Source organism: Trachypithecus francoisi, unplaced genomic scaffold (assembly GCF_009764315.1).
Source record: "Trachypithecus francoisi isolate TF-2019V2 unplaced genomic scaffold, Tfra_2.0 Lachesis_group17, whole genome shotgun sequence".
Classification (NCBI taxonomy): domain Eukaryota; kingdom Metazoa; phylum Chordata; class Mammalia; order Primates; family Cercopithecidae; genus Trachypithecus; species Trachypithecus francoisi.
Genome location: NW_022681462.1, coordinates 70,378,736 through 70,393,025, shown reverse-complemented (window position 1 = coordinate 70,393,025; position 14,290 = coordinate 70,378,736). Strand labels below are relative to the sequence as shown.

The window sequence follows — 14,290 nt, the reverse complement described above, 5'->3', positions numbered from 1 at the left end:
AACTGAATTTGTTTTAAAATACATTTTCCTTTTGCTTTGATGTGCATACTAGCAAGACTAATGATATTTCATTGAGTTCCATACGTACAGAAGTTAATGCAATAAAATGAATAGTCCTACAAGGAAAGGTGCTGGAATTATTTAATAAGTGAGAATAACTTATATGCTACTGTCCTATAAAATATTAGTGGAATACATTCTTACAGATAAGAAAATGGAGATTCAGGATAAGCCCTTCCCCCAGAAAGTTACCTTTTCTCAATAACATATAGCCAAGAAACAAGAGAGCCAGAGTTGGAATCGGGTTGTGGCAAAGTATTGGGCTGTCGAGGATGTCAGGATTTGAAGGCATTCTGAGGTAGGAGGAGATGAACAAAACTGCTTCACCTCAAAGAGATAACATTGTAATTTTCTATTATAGGCTGGGCCTTCACTTGGGAACACCTCTGAAACATTACTGATAAGGCTATATCCTCCCTGCAGTAGGCAGAATTTGAAGGGAGCCGCCATGATCTGCCTCCTGGTGTTAATGCCTTTGTAAGTAGAACCTATGACTGGCTTCTAACCAAGGGAATATGGCAAAGGTGATAGGTCACTCCTGATTAGGTTACATTATAGGAGATTCCATCTGAGCTGACGAGGGAGAAGACTTGCTGGCTGTGGGGAGGTGAGCAGTTACACTGTGTGAGGGCCTATGGAAATGAAATCTGCCAACAATGTTGGGGAGCTTGGAAGTGGATCTTTTCCCCAGTTGAGCCTCTGATGAGACCATCACCCTGGCTCACACTGAATCACAAGTCAGTGACATGCTGGAACTCAGCCCTGCCCAGATTCCTGACCCACAGAACCTGTGAGATGGTAAATGTTGTAAGCCCTCAAGTTTGTGGTCATTTGTTACCAGTGTAGAAAGCTAACACATCCTCCCTGCACATACTAGATGGTAAGATTAGGAGGGCGTGAGCTATAAGAAGGCATTGGGGATGTAACGTCCTCTTTTGCTGATGAGATGCTCTTATCTTTTGAAAATAATCCTCCACCTCCGATGCTGGCATAGAGAAGCTAAACCCTTCCCCACTGCAGGAACTCCCCAAATGGCTCTACCATGACCTCTTCCCTCAGGAGCTCCTCCCCCTGGCTGCAGAGCCTGCAAATAAATATTCCAAGGGCTGGGTGGGTTAGCTTGTGTTTTGAAGGGAGCCACATTTGCTTTGTAGCAGCTGGAGGCTATCTGCATCTGCCCCATATTTCTTTCCTTTCAGCAAGAGTTTTAAATTCATTTACCAGTGGCAGGTGACAAGAACTGTGCTCCACCACCCACTGACTCAGTAACAGCTAACTCAGTTTGGGAAGCAGCTAGCTCAGCATGTCAGCATGCTGGCCAGCAACCCAGGCCTGAGAAGCCCGAGAACAATGCACGGGAGACAGCCAGCCCCACTCTGGCTTTGGGTGTGGGGAGGAGGCAGAGGAAGTACCAGGAGGTTTGCACTCATGCAGAGCGGGCTGACCATGGAGCTGCCAACAATGACATGATCATGGGTCCTGACACTCGCTCTCATAGTTTTAGCTCTAATTTGGGTCTTGTTGTGGTAACAGAAGTTAAAGCTCACGTTCTTCCTGTTAAAATATCAGAACTTCCTTCCTGTATGAGTATACAATACCTAGTCCTGGCCTAGGACCCCTGCTGATCAGAGGTAGCCTTCCTGCCCTCTGGGCAGAGTGTGGCTGACTGCCTGCAGGAGCAGCTGGGTGGCCTGAGGAACAGCTGCCCACAGGAGTGGTGTTCTCGGCACACATGGCCAGGAAGGCAGCTGCCATGGAAAGATACAGTTTGTCCACCACAACTCAAGGGCATGCCAGGACTGCCTGGGGTCAGCTGATGGAGGCAGGGTTATGCAAGGCCAGGCCCCAGGGTAGGGTGTTCCAATTATTTAAAAAAAAAAAATCCATCACTTAAGTAAGGCCTGGAGTTTGAGGTCAGCCTGGGCAATGCAGCAAGACCCTGTGTCTATGAAAAAAAGTAGCTGGGCATGGGGGCACCCGCCAGTAGTCCCAGCTACTCAGAAGGCTGAAGCAGGAGGATTGTCTGAGCCCAGGAGTTTGAAACCAGCCTGGGAAACATAATGAGACCTCATTTCAACAAAAACTTTCTTAAAAAATTAGCTGAGCATGGTAACACACACCTGTAGTGTTAGCTACTTGGGAAGCTGAGGTGGGAGGGCTGGGTGAACCCAGGAATTCAAGTCTGTGGAGAGCTATGATTGTACCACTGCACTACAGCCTAGCAAGGCCCTGTCTCAAAAAAAAAAACCCCATGAAAATGTAGCCAGAGTCCCTGCCACTCTGACTGGATTATTCACATCCACCCTTTAAGGATTTGGGACAGTGAGGAGGAAGGGCAAAGGGGGAGGAAATGCATGCTGTTCTCTGAGGGTGCAGAGGAGGAGGGCCCAGTCTGCAGGCTTCCTGGCTGGGCACCTACCAGGGAGCAAGATGCTGGTCAAGCCCCAGCCTTTGGCCAGTCCTTGCCCAGCCACAGGCACTAGCCCCAAGGGCCTCAACCAGAGGCTCGCGCGTCTTGAAGTTGGGCTTCATGTCAGTGGCATGGAGGCAAAGGTTGGAGGGAAGCAGCAAAAAATAAAGAGGTAAGAAAAGGGTTGGTGGGGAGGCTACCTAAGCTGTAGTGAGATTCTGGTGAGTGGGAGATACTCGAGAAGATACCTTCAGAGGCATTTTGCTTTCTTTCTACAAATATTTACACCATATTTACTGCATGATGGGGCATAGGCTTCTAAGACTGTAGAAAAAAATAATTTGAACTGAATTTGTACTATGTGCCAATCCTAAGAGCTCCCAAATACTTTGAAAGTTAAAGAGTTTTGGGCAAAATGTCAGTTTTACAACTCTAGGTATGTTGACGTTTGTGCTGCTGGGAAAGTATCTGGCAGCTCTGATCTAGTCCCTCTACTGCATCTGTTCTCTTTCCTCCCCAGCTCAGGGGCAAACATGCTTGATCCCAGGAGAGGCAATCCAATGCTGATAATCCAATGCCCATAATTTCTTGAACTGACCACTTCCTCCTCTCCTTTCTGAACATTCTGGGCTAAGTCCATGCAACTTGATCAGTTTTCCCTTCTGCTTCCTGGGTTCACTGCTCTTTCAGAATCTTTGCCAATTACTTATGCAGAAACCTAATGGGATAGTTTCTTCCCTGGCAAGAAGTGGCTGCTCCTGGAGAGGGTATGAGCATCTCCTGGGTACCAGCAGCACTTAATACAAGTCAGTATTTGTTGAGGACTTCTCTATGTACCGAGCATTGTTCCAACCCCTGACATGGACTAGCTGAGGAAACCATGAAGCTGTTACTGTTACTATCCCCATTTTACAAATGGATCACTACTGAAGAACTGATGTCCAGCCACTGCCAAGGCTGCATGGCTACCAAGCACGAAGCCACATGGCTGGGCTCTGAGCTTTGAGGTCTTGATGTGACATTTAATGAGTACTCTTCTGGGAATTGTCTGCTCCCAAATTATGAAAGGGGTGCATTCCAAAGCCTGTTTAAAACACAAATGTGTGGCAATGTGCTGGGCTGATGAGGATGGGAAACAGGCCCTGCATACACTGACAGTTGAAGTACGAACAGGTCCAAACTCAGTAGAGGCAGTGGGGCAATATCTATCAAAACTGCAAATCATATGCCCTCTGACCTCAGACGGCACTTACAGGGATTTACTCAACTTAACTTGTTATTTCATATGTAAGAAATAACAAGGCTGTTCAAACCAGCACAGTTCATAACAGTCAAGAGTTGGAAACAACCTAATTGTCCACCTATAGAGGACTGGTTCAATTAAGTGCATCCATACAAATGAATACTATTCAGATCTAATAAAGAACGAAGAAGCGCTTAATGTGCTCATCCGAGAAGAGCTCAAAGATGTACATCATCAAAGGAAAAAGAGGGGCAAATGCGTGTATTTATATTTGTACTGGCTTATCTATAAAGTATTTCTGGAAACACACAATAATAGTGACTACCCACAGAGAGGGGAAGTAGATGGAGCGGGGAACAGGGTGGCAAAGAAATTTTTCACTATCCTTTTATGATTTTGGATTTTCAAATCGTGTGAATGAATTGGCTATTTTTAAAAAAATCACAAATGTGTATGCAGGGCTCAGATTAGGCTTTCTTGGAGAGCCGATTTTATACATGGCTGTTAGGTCCTGAAAAGCCTACTATGAGTTACTGATCATAACAAACATCACGAAAATGTGTCCAAAAGCAGCGTCTGCAATGGCAGTGTGTGGGCATATGAAGACTTCACAAAAGGCCTGAGCCATGTCTCCCCTGAGCTTGGCTATGGAACAGATCACTTTTTCCTTCTGTGAACAGGCTTTCACCAAAGAGGCAGCACGGATCTGTACTTTGTAAAAGGGAAGAGATCTCAGAAGAGAAACATTTGTAGTCGGAAGGGAAAGTGAGAAAATCCAACAGGTGGGAGAGGATGCAGGAGAAGCTGCAGGTCAGGGCGTGAGCGAGAAGGGAAGTGCAGGCAGGTGGAATCGCCTGGGCCCATGAGGACAGCTTCTTGTGCAAGGGTGACTAGTGACACACAGATAACCTTTGATGATGGAATGGGCCTAAATGCCATGACATGAAATCCTATCCCTCCTCCTTTTTTTTTCTTTTTTGAGACAGATTCTCGCTCTGTCGCCTAGTCTGGAGTGCAGTGATGCAATCTTGGCTCACTGCAAGCTCTGCGTCCCAGGTTCACGCCATTCTCCCGCCTCAGCCTCCCGAGTAGCTGGGACTACAGGCGCCCGCCACCACGCCCAACTAATTTTTTGTATCTTTTAGTAGAGACAGGGTTTCACTGTGTTAGCCAGGATGATCTCGATCTCCTGACCTCGTGATCCACCCACCTCAGCCTCCCAAAGTGCTGGGATTACAAGTGTGAGCCACCATGCCCGGCCTCCCTCATCATTTTAAGAAGACACCTGGGTTCCAGGAGACAGCTGGTGAATGACCAACACATCAGAACAGTCAGCATGAGTCAGGGGAACCCCAGGGCTTTGCCTTCTGCCCAGAAGGAAGGACTTGCTTGGAGGAAGGGATGTTGGGAAAAGAGAAAAGGAAGAGCTAAACAGGAAGGGCTTACAGGCTGGAAGAGAATTACCAGACTACAACTAGGGAGCGGGTCCTCCTGGGTGTTCCACAACCCAGATGAGAGAATTTCAGCTTTCTGTCTCAGTTAAAACTCTAACACCAGCATTAACCTGTGGGTACTGAGCCATCCGAGGGTGCTGGGCGCACTCACTTGTGTCTGTCTGTCCTCGTCTTGAACCCCTTTCCTGCAACCAAGGGTCAAGTCACTTGGTCATCCAGGCTGGAGTACAGTGGCACAATCACAGCTCACTGCAGTGCCGAACCCCTGGGCTCAAGCTATCCTCCTGCCCCAGCATCCTAAGTAGCTGAGACTACAGGTGCACAACACCATTCCCAGCTAATTAAAAAAAAATTTTTTTAGAACAAGGTCTTGCCATGTTGCCCAGGCTGGTCTTGAACTCCTGGCCTCAAGTGATCTTCCTGCCTCAGCCTTCTGAGTAGCTAGGATTACAGATGAGCCTCACCACGCCTGACTCTCTCGTTTTCTTGCATTTCTCTACACCCACTCTCTTACCTAAATCTTAAAAGACAGACAGAAAGGTTCTTATAGGTAGCCCTTCCTCAAAAACCTTGACCCTGAAATTTGAACCTTCCACAATTATTCCTGGTTTCTTTCTAGTTCCACAAACGTTCTCCTAGTTCTTGGATCATGGTTTGCTCCTTTTTCCCTTCGTAGATGATGTTGGATATAATATTCATCTCAGAAATTAGATTCCTTTAAAAAATGCTCTAGTTCCTGGGGCACTAGAAGAAAAGATTTGCCAACAAGTGTTCAGCTTGCCAGTCAGTCATGTGGCAGGTCAGAACATGTGGCAAGCAGACAGGTGGGCACAATGCTGCTGAGAATGGACATGCTGCTCCCTTACAGGTTTTCTAAGAAATGCAAGGGTTTCAATACACAAAAGGACCTGAGAGGAAGCTATGGTCATGGTTTTGATAAGGAAGAGAGCTAGTTTCTTGTGACTGACTGAAGTGTAAATGACAGTGATAATAATAGAAATAATCACAGCAGTAATAATTCAGTTAAGAGAAAAACTGAAGCGGTGTTTTGCTTCATTTCTTACCATCCTTTTGGCAAACAGAATGATGCTGAAAATACCAAAAAAGGGCAGCCGCCAGGAGGAGGAGAAAATCAAGGGGTTATAAAAAATGACAGAAAAATCAGTTCCTAAGTTACTTAAGAGTTGACGCACTGGCAACTTACAGGGCTCTGAAAAGAACAAAGGGGTTGGGATATTTTAAAAATTCCATTTATTTTAAAGGAATGTTTGGTTTGTCTACTAATTGTTTTTAGATTAATTCTTAGTGGAGAGAAAGAATAAAAAAAATTTGCATCCTGCAAAACAGGTTGCAGTGTTAATTTAAAACACACACGTATAAAAACAGGGGCAGGTGGGGTGAGGGGTGCTACTGTCCCCAGGGACCTGAGGCTCTGTTCTTTTCTCCTCCTTGCAGGAAGTGAGCCTGCATCCGACTTCCCCTTTCTGGCTTGGTTGTCACATCCTTCAAGGACATTCCAGCTTCTGATCACTTTTCGCTTTGCCTCAGCACAGTTGCATCGATGCAACCAGCCACGGCACCACTGCACCATCTGAGCCCCATGCCGGAGTATCCAGTGACTCCTCGTGCATGTTGGAACCAAGAGTCCTAGGGGAGGATGACGACTCGGCCAAGTACCCCCCGCCACTTCCCTACCCCCAACCATCTGTGGGCTATGTCTCTCTGCTATCAACCAGAAAATAATTCCACTGTGCCAAGCGCCCAGAACATGATCCTGGGCTCCACATTTAGAAGGGATAAAGGCTACCTGGAACATGTCCCCGCATGTTCAGAGCAGGACAAATGGGAGGAAGTGAAGGAGCTCGGTTGGGACACGTGAGAAGAGGCTGAAGGAATACAGCAGCTTAAAGAAAACTCATAGAGAGAAAACTAATCTTAAAGGATCTGAAGGATTCATTTAATACAGAAAAAGAAATCAACTTGTTCTGCGAGGCCCTAGAGCTAAGCAGAAACTACAAGGAAACAGATTTTGGCTCCTCTAAGTAATAACTCAGGTTTCTCAAAAGATGGAATGGGCTGTGGTGGGGAGGGGACAGCAAGTATGGCCATGGGATGAGGCTCTCACAGAGGCGAGGGCGGATACCCTGCACCTCCCCGACAGTGCGTGAAGGGAGGTGTTCACGTTCCCATTTACTCTGAGTTTCCTATATGGGAACATGATCACTGCCAATTTCCTTATGGTCCCAAGTCACTTTCCCATAGAAAAATGCACACAGACTTTCCCTTGACAAGGCTTTGTTTGAACATGGCAGTCTTCTTACTAATTTAGAAATGACCAGCCAATCTTTGGAATCAGAAACACTAAAATATTTCTACAGCATGGGCGCTCACATCAATCCTTTCAGAAACCTCTGTAGGAGTGCTTCTCCGAATAATTTTAAAATCAAAGGGGGGAAAAAAACCCCATAGTGTTAGATTTTCATTTAAGTTCACTGTTTAATTTTCTAAGGCGAAAATCAGTGTAACCAGAAGCACCCAGTAACCAGCATCCCGAAGGGGATGTTTTTCATATTTTCAGTCTGTTTAACTCCACCCATTTGAGAAGATAAGAAGATGCCTTTTCTATTTTTAGATTCTTACCCTCTCCCCATATCATCTAAACTGAGGACATAGCTCTAAGCTTCAGACTGTGAAACTCTATTAGCTGGCTCCCCAGCTGCTGAGCTCTGTTATGCAAATGAACTTAGCCAGAATGAGCAGGTAGTATTTTACAGACCCATTTAAAGTCTGATACATCTCACCTTCCATGATTTTGAAGGGACTTTTCGTTTGTGATTCAGCTACAGCTTGAATTCATCGTTCTTTTACAACCCTGATTATATACAGACCCACAAATACCATATGTGAGGCTCAGTGCTAATTTGTGTACACATCTCACTTTTATGGGATCTAATTTGAAAGATCTTTTAGAAGCAAAATTGGAAGACAGAAGGTCCACCTCACATAGTACCAAGTCTGCACTTTTGAACAGAGGCCATTAGGGCCTTTTTTCCTATAAAAATGAGTTACTGGGGAAGACTCAACATGGACATTGATCTCTGGCAGTTACAACAAGGCAGGAGGAGGGCAAGTCCTCTCATGCCTGCTTCATTTATCAGGATGCGTTTTGCATGGCACCAGGGCTGGTCAGAAGCACCCAGGCAGGCACTCTGGTTTCACACATGTGAATCTCTGATAAGGCCATTGCTGCGAACTGCTCACGTGCTTCCGTAACTAATGGATCTGACTTGGTCTGTGATGCTGCAAGGACAATATCAATACAGGAAAAGAACTTGACTCTGAAGTTTTCAGCAATATTCTGCCAGGATATTCATTCTAATCTCTGCTCAAAAGCAAGGAACGTGATTAAGTTGCTCACAAAATAACTTAATATTTAAGTCAGCAATTATTCGATGCAGTACTCCAGTTCTGGTAATGGTAATTTCAAATGATCCCAAATAATAAGCTGATAATGTCCAGAAATTCAGATTATGGTCATTTGACCCATACTACCTTGGAGAGCAAAGTTCCTAGCCATTTGCCTTTATGCCACATTCTCAAGTTTAGGCCCCTTGAATATTCTAGTTCTCTGATGGGGTAAAGGGACAAATACAGGACTTCCATGCTATTCTGTCACCCTGCTAGGGCTGTCTACAATAATCCATGTTCCTTGGATGGGCTGAAACATGGCTTTTCTGCATGATACCAGCACTGGCTATATGTGGAATCTGGGGGTCGTCATTCTACTCTCAACCTACTTCCACTGCCAACATCTTTGTGTTCTTTGTATACGTGTTAGTACAAATATATTTGCTGAATGATTTCCCTCTAAATAGGCTGAAAGCTCTTCTGTGAGCATGAGCTTATTCATCTTTTTGCCTGCCACAACACATGGCCCATAGGAAACTTTAAAGTCACAAGTGTTAAATCCATAACCCCTGCTAGACTTTCCATCATGAGAGCCAGGTTGACTTGCTCCCGGGGGCCAAACCCTAGAGCATGTCTACAGAGGCTCTCTGGAAACTGACAAATCTGAAAGGCTTTGTTCTCTCAAGAATTTACATCTGTAAAGAGTAATAGCTAGCATGAGTGCTTTCTGTGGGCCAGACAGGCATGTAATGCTCAGCACATACCTCTTAGGAAGCAGTGTTAGATGAAGCCTGTGTCTCTGGTCAATCACCCAGAGGAGCTAGGATTCCAGCCACAGCTGCATTCTGTAGCCACTGCTGATTTGATAACTCGAGGTCTGCCAATCTGAAGACTATGTATCTTAAGTCTGTCTGACAGCACCAAGAGGAAATGACACACCAAGAGCGCAACACTGAAGAGAGGTGGAGATAACCTGACCATGTCAGAAGCCAAGAATGAGTAGAAAGGGTCCTAGACACAGTCCCTCCATCACGAACTCACTAGGACTTTTCAGTATTTTTGCTATTGTCAAAAAGAATCTCAAAAGGGATGTGACTTTGTGGTAAACGTCAAAAGATTAGAATTCTTTGGGTGTATACCGAGTTAATGGGTGCAGCACACCAACATGGCACATGTAACAAACCTACACATTGTGCACCGTACGCTAGAACTTAAATTATAATAAATAAATATTAGAATTGTAAAGTAACAAAGACCCCCTGATCCTCGAGGAGAAAAACATCCTGTTCTTAGAAAATCGTGTTAAGTGCTGTTCATTCTTTTCCCAGAGGAAGCCCATTGCATGCAACAGTGAACAATCACAGCTTTCACTGGGACAATAGCTCCGGAGCTTCCTAACTGACACTGCATTTCCCTCCTAACCTGAAACTAAGAACCTTGTGTTCCCTACATGGAAAGCTCTCCCACCTTCTTACCATCAGCCTCTATTCACAACATCCTCTGAGACCTGCTCCAGACTCGTTTCCTTCCTGGAGGAAGTCTACTCCAATGCACCTCTCGTAATCCAGCCTTGCTACTGCTTTGCTTAGGGGGTTTCTTAGGGGTTGTGGAGGGCTTGTATTATGTGATTTGTTGTTTTCCTGTTTTGTGGTTTTAATGCCTGCTATTTCCAGGTGGGTGGTGAGCTCAAAAAGAATAAGGTAAGCAAAAGGGCTATAAATGAGTGCTACTGTTGAGAAAACTCCCCTCCTCTTTATGCTGAGTCACTTACAGAGCCTCCTCTTGAGCTGGGGACACAGAAGGTCCTCAAATTTTACTGAATAAGCTCTTCTAGTTTTCTTTCTGACCATCCCTTAAGTCAAGGGTCTACAAGCTACAGGTAGGCCAAATCTGGCCCCCTGCCTGTTTTTATAGATAAAGTTTTATTAGAACACACCTATGCCTATTCATTTATGTACTGTCTACAGCTCAGTGGGGTTCTCAACTGAGGGTGACTTTTGTTCCCTACGCAATATTTGGCAATGTCTGGGAATATTGCTGATTTTCATGACTGGGAGTGGTGTGCTCCTGGCATCTAGTGAGTAGAAGCCAGGAATGCTGCTCAACTTCCTACACTGCACAGGACAACTCCCCAAAGCAAAGAATTATCTGGCCTCAAATCTCAGTAGTGCTGAAGTTGAGAAATCCCAGTAAAGGTGCTTTTTTTGCTCTATCAGGTCAGAGTTGAATAGTCTGTGACAGAGACTGTATGTGGCTCTCAAAGCCCAAAATATTAACTGAGCCCTTACAGAAGAAGTTTGAACCCGTCTTAAATGTTGGCATTTTCATAGGGTTGGATGGCTGCTGCCCATCCCCCACTCCTCAACAATTCCCCCGGCAATCACATACCACCTCTACGGATAACTTCCAAATCAGTACCTTCAACCCACATACATCTACTTAAGTCCAGACCAGTGCTACTCAAAGTGGGTTCATGCAGTCCATGATGAGATAAATACAGAAGCTGAAAGCAAGATCTTTTTGACATTGCCATAACATCAAACATGTGACCAATAGATTTTTTTCTTACTGAACAGGCTATTGACAAGTTTGGGAGCTGTATGCTGTTGAACTTACATGGAAGTTGTGTGTGGCCCAAGCTCCATATTCCTTGTGCACAGCAGTCCTGTACAATGAATTGGAAATGGAAACAAAAAGACAGTGGCCCTTCCCAGAGAGTTTGAGAAGCATTGGCCTTTTCTTTCCCTTATATTCCAGACCTCTCTACTTTGCTTCCCTCAGATAGTCATAAACCTTGTCCCAGACGGGATTTGCCATTTTTCTTCCCCCTGCCTGCCCCAGGCATCTGCTTCCCCCACTATGCTTTCTTGGTAAATGGCAGAAGTCACTCAATTCCAAAACCTAGCTATCATCCCTTCTCCCCGCCTCCCTCGCTACATCAAGTCCTATAGTTCTATCAGTCTGTCTGGACTGTCTCTCCTCATTCATCATCCCTGCTCCATCAGCCTTATTCCTGGCCCCCATGATCTTTCTCCTGCACAAGGACATTTGCCCTTTACCTACCTCCCTGGTCCCTCCACCTTATCTTCCAATCTACACCAGAGTGAGGTACCTAGAATCCTCATATAACCTTATCACTCTCTGCTTTAAAACCCTTTCAAGGGTTTTAAGGGCAGGCCTGCCCCTACAGCCTGGAGATAAGATAAAATAGCTTGTGAAGCCCACCTCAGCAATCTGGGGGGCCTGCTACACTTGCAGCTGAATCTCCTGCCAGTTCCCCATGGCATCCTGTGTACACCTCAGACCTAGCAACTATCACACTGGATTGTTATCACTACTTATTTAATTCTTCCCCAACCAGGCTATAATCTGGGAGAGAGAACGGAGATCTTGTTCATAGCAGATACTGAAAAGTTGAATGGATAAATAAATGAGAAAGCTTGAAAGCCATTGCTGTGCCTCTTCCTCTTCAACCCTGCCCCCTCTGCTGAAAATGCAAGCTGGAATCTATGATTCTTACAGAAGAAAACAAACATGTAACAAGAAGCTGTCTCCTTTTCTTGTGGCAAAGGCTATCTTTCATTTTTCCATCTGTAAGCCATTTTAACCTTCCTCTATCCATACAGGGTAATAGTTTAACAGTGTATCAGTGCAAGCCAGAGTAATTCTACAGGACCATACAGATCTTTGGCAAATATACAGATAAAAAAATATAGATTTTTAAGGCAAATATTTGTGGACATGCTGTTTGAAAGTGATACGACTCCTATCCCTGACTGCAATGTGCAAACAGTGTCTTAGGTAAGACTCAAGGAAAATTAGACAATACAGTCCCCTGAATTCAAACGCACTGATTCTACTTAAATCAAACTTAAGGAAAGAGGCCCTGGAGCAACAATGAACTTGCTCTTTTCTTGTTTCAAAATGAGATGTGTTAAGGGAGAACTTGGCTCATTTGGCCTAAAATGTACAAGGGAGCTTCAAGAAACTATAATGGACAGTCTACAGGAAAGGGTTGTTTGGAAGATCAATATGTAACTGGCACAGATCAGATACGTGGGGAAAAATAAACCTATCAAAACATTTGCCAAACCAAACCAAATGAAACACCGATTGTATGGGCCAAGCAAACAGCTAACTCACTGCTGTTCCTGGCCTTAGAGGGGAAAGAGCTGGGCCAAAACTATGAGCCAGTCCTGTAAGACGCAGAAGCCCTGATACACTGGGTACCAGTTACCTTCATGTAAAATGGAGATAATCATCTCAAACTTTATAATAACCACAGGTTGTCAGAGCTGAGTGTGAAAATCTACAGTGCTATGTAAACACAAGGCAGTATCTTTTCCCCAAATGAGAAACCAGACTGTCTACTGAAATACAGGGTGGAGGGGAAACTATTCTAATTGCCAAAATAAACACTTCTATTTTCTCCTTAAATTTCGCCTGTATCACTCATTAATAAAATGGTTCCTATTGATCCTGTGGACAGTCTCCACAATTGGAAGGGATTCCTACCACCAGCTTGATGAGAGGTTAATTCCCCTGTCCATGGGACATAGGGCTGGGGCTATCTTCTCATTCACATCTACATGCATCGGTCATCTCCAGTTGGGGCTATTCCAGCCTTGGGAACAAATGAGACGTCCCTGAGTTGGGAAAATTACAACTACTACTATATAGGTCAGATAAAAGCGGTGTTTTAATACCAACTTGGGATCTCTTATAGTAGCCCCTGACCTTAAGACATAAATAAATACAAACAGTCTAACATTTTTTTCTCCTAAATTCTCTGGTGACCTACTTACTTTACTTTATGGATGATTTTAAGAGGAAAATCCTTTTACTTCCATTTAAAGTTCATTTTAAGTTCATTTGGTTTTACTTTTTAAAGGAAGCTGAGACCAATGGGGGGAATATTACCTTCTCTGATTTATTCAACTTCTATTTTGCCGCTACCTTAAGGTTAAAAAAAAAAAAAAATAGAAAAGTAAATGGAATGAACCTCAAAGTGACAAGACCTGGAAGTGATGGGATCTGGAGGGTGTAGGGTTAGGGAGTGGGCACAACTAACACTGTCAAAGGGAAACGGAAGGCCAGAGTGGAGTAGTAATCATTGGAAGGGACTTCATACCATATGGGAGTCCAGATTGCCAGGCCTGATGAGTAAGGAGAGCCTAAGGTCCTGAAATCACTTGTCTCCTTTTGATCATGAAACCATTTATGAAAACCTTTTGAAAAACTATAGGGAGTAGTATGTATTTATGTATATTATATATAGTGTGTGTATACAGTGTGTGTCTGTGTATATATATATATAGTGTGAGTGTATATATACACACACACAGGCAAATGATTTGATTTTCCAAAAGGAAGAGACAATTACTTGGTGACTACTATCACATCTATCTTCAGTAAAGGTCTAGGTTTTGAACACTTAAGAGATATATGCTCAGTCGGCACTGATAAAAAGTTCACTGGCACCTCACTTGCTTATACACATGACATAGTTGCTAGAAGGGTCGATTACTTGTAATCTGCCAATCTTAGCCAAGTCTTAAAGGGATCTTATTGATAGGGCAAGTGACGTGGAAGACACAGAACATGCACTTACCAATCTAAACTGGAGACCCAGAGGGAGCCTCAATGTGCCGATGGCTAACTGGGGTCCAGAATTACCTGGACCAAGAGCTGGGGCTGGATGAAGTCCACAGGAAT

The 14,290-nt window shown here is 44.4% G+C and overlaps 1 protein-coding gene and 1 long non-coding RNA gene across 4 annotated transcripts in view; one reads left to right on the top strand and one right to left on the bottom strand.

Moving 5' to 3' along the window:
- Window positions 1-13,535, top strand: part of LOC117062459 — a 39,536-nt gene extending 26,001 nt beyond the window's left edge. Inside the window, exons 2-3 of the long non-coding RNA XR_004428389.1 lie at window positions 422-537; window positions 6,623-13,535. This is a non-coding gene — a long non-coding RNA (uncharacterized LOC117062459). The remainder of the gene's footprint in view (window positions 1-421; window positions 538-6,622) is intronic.
- Window positions 1-14,290, bottom strand: part of CDC42EP3 (CDC42 effector protein 3) — a 30,997-nt gene that overhangs the window by 5,231 nt on the left and 11,476 nt on the right. The window lies entirely within an intron of this gene.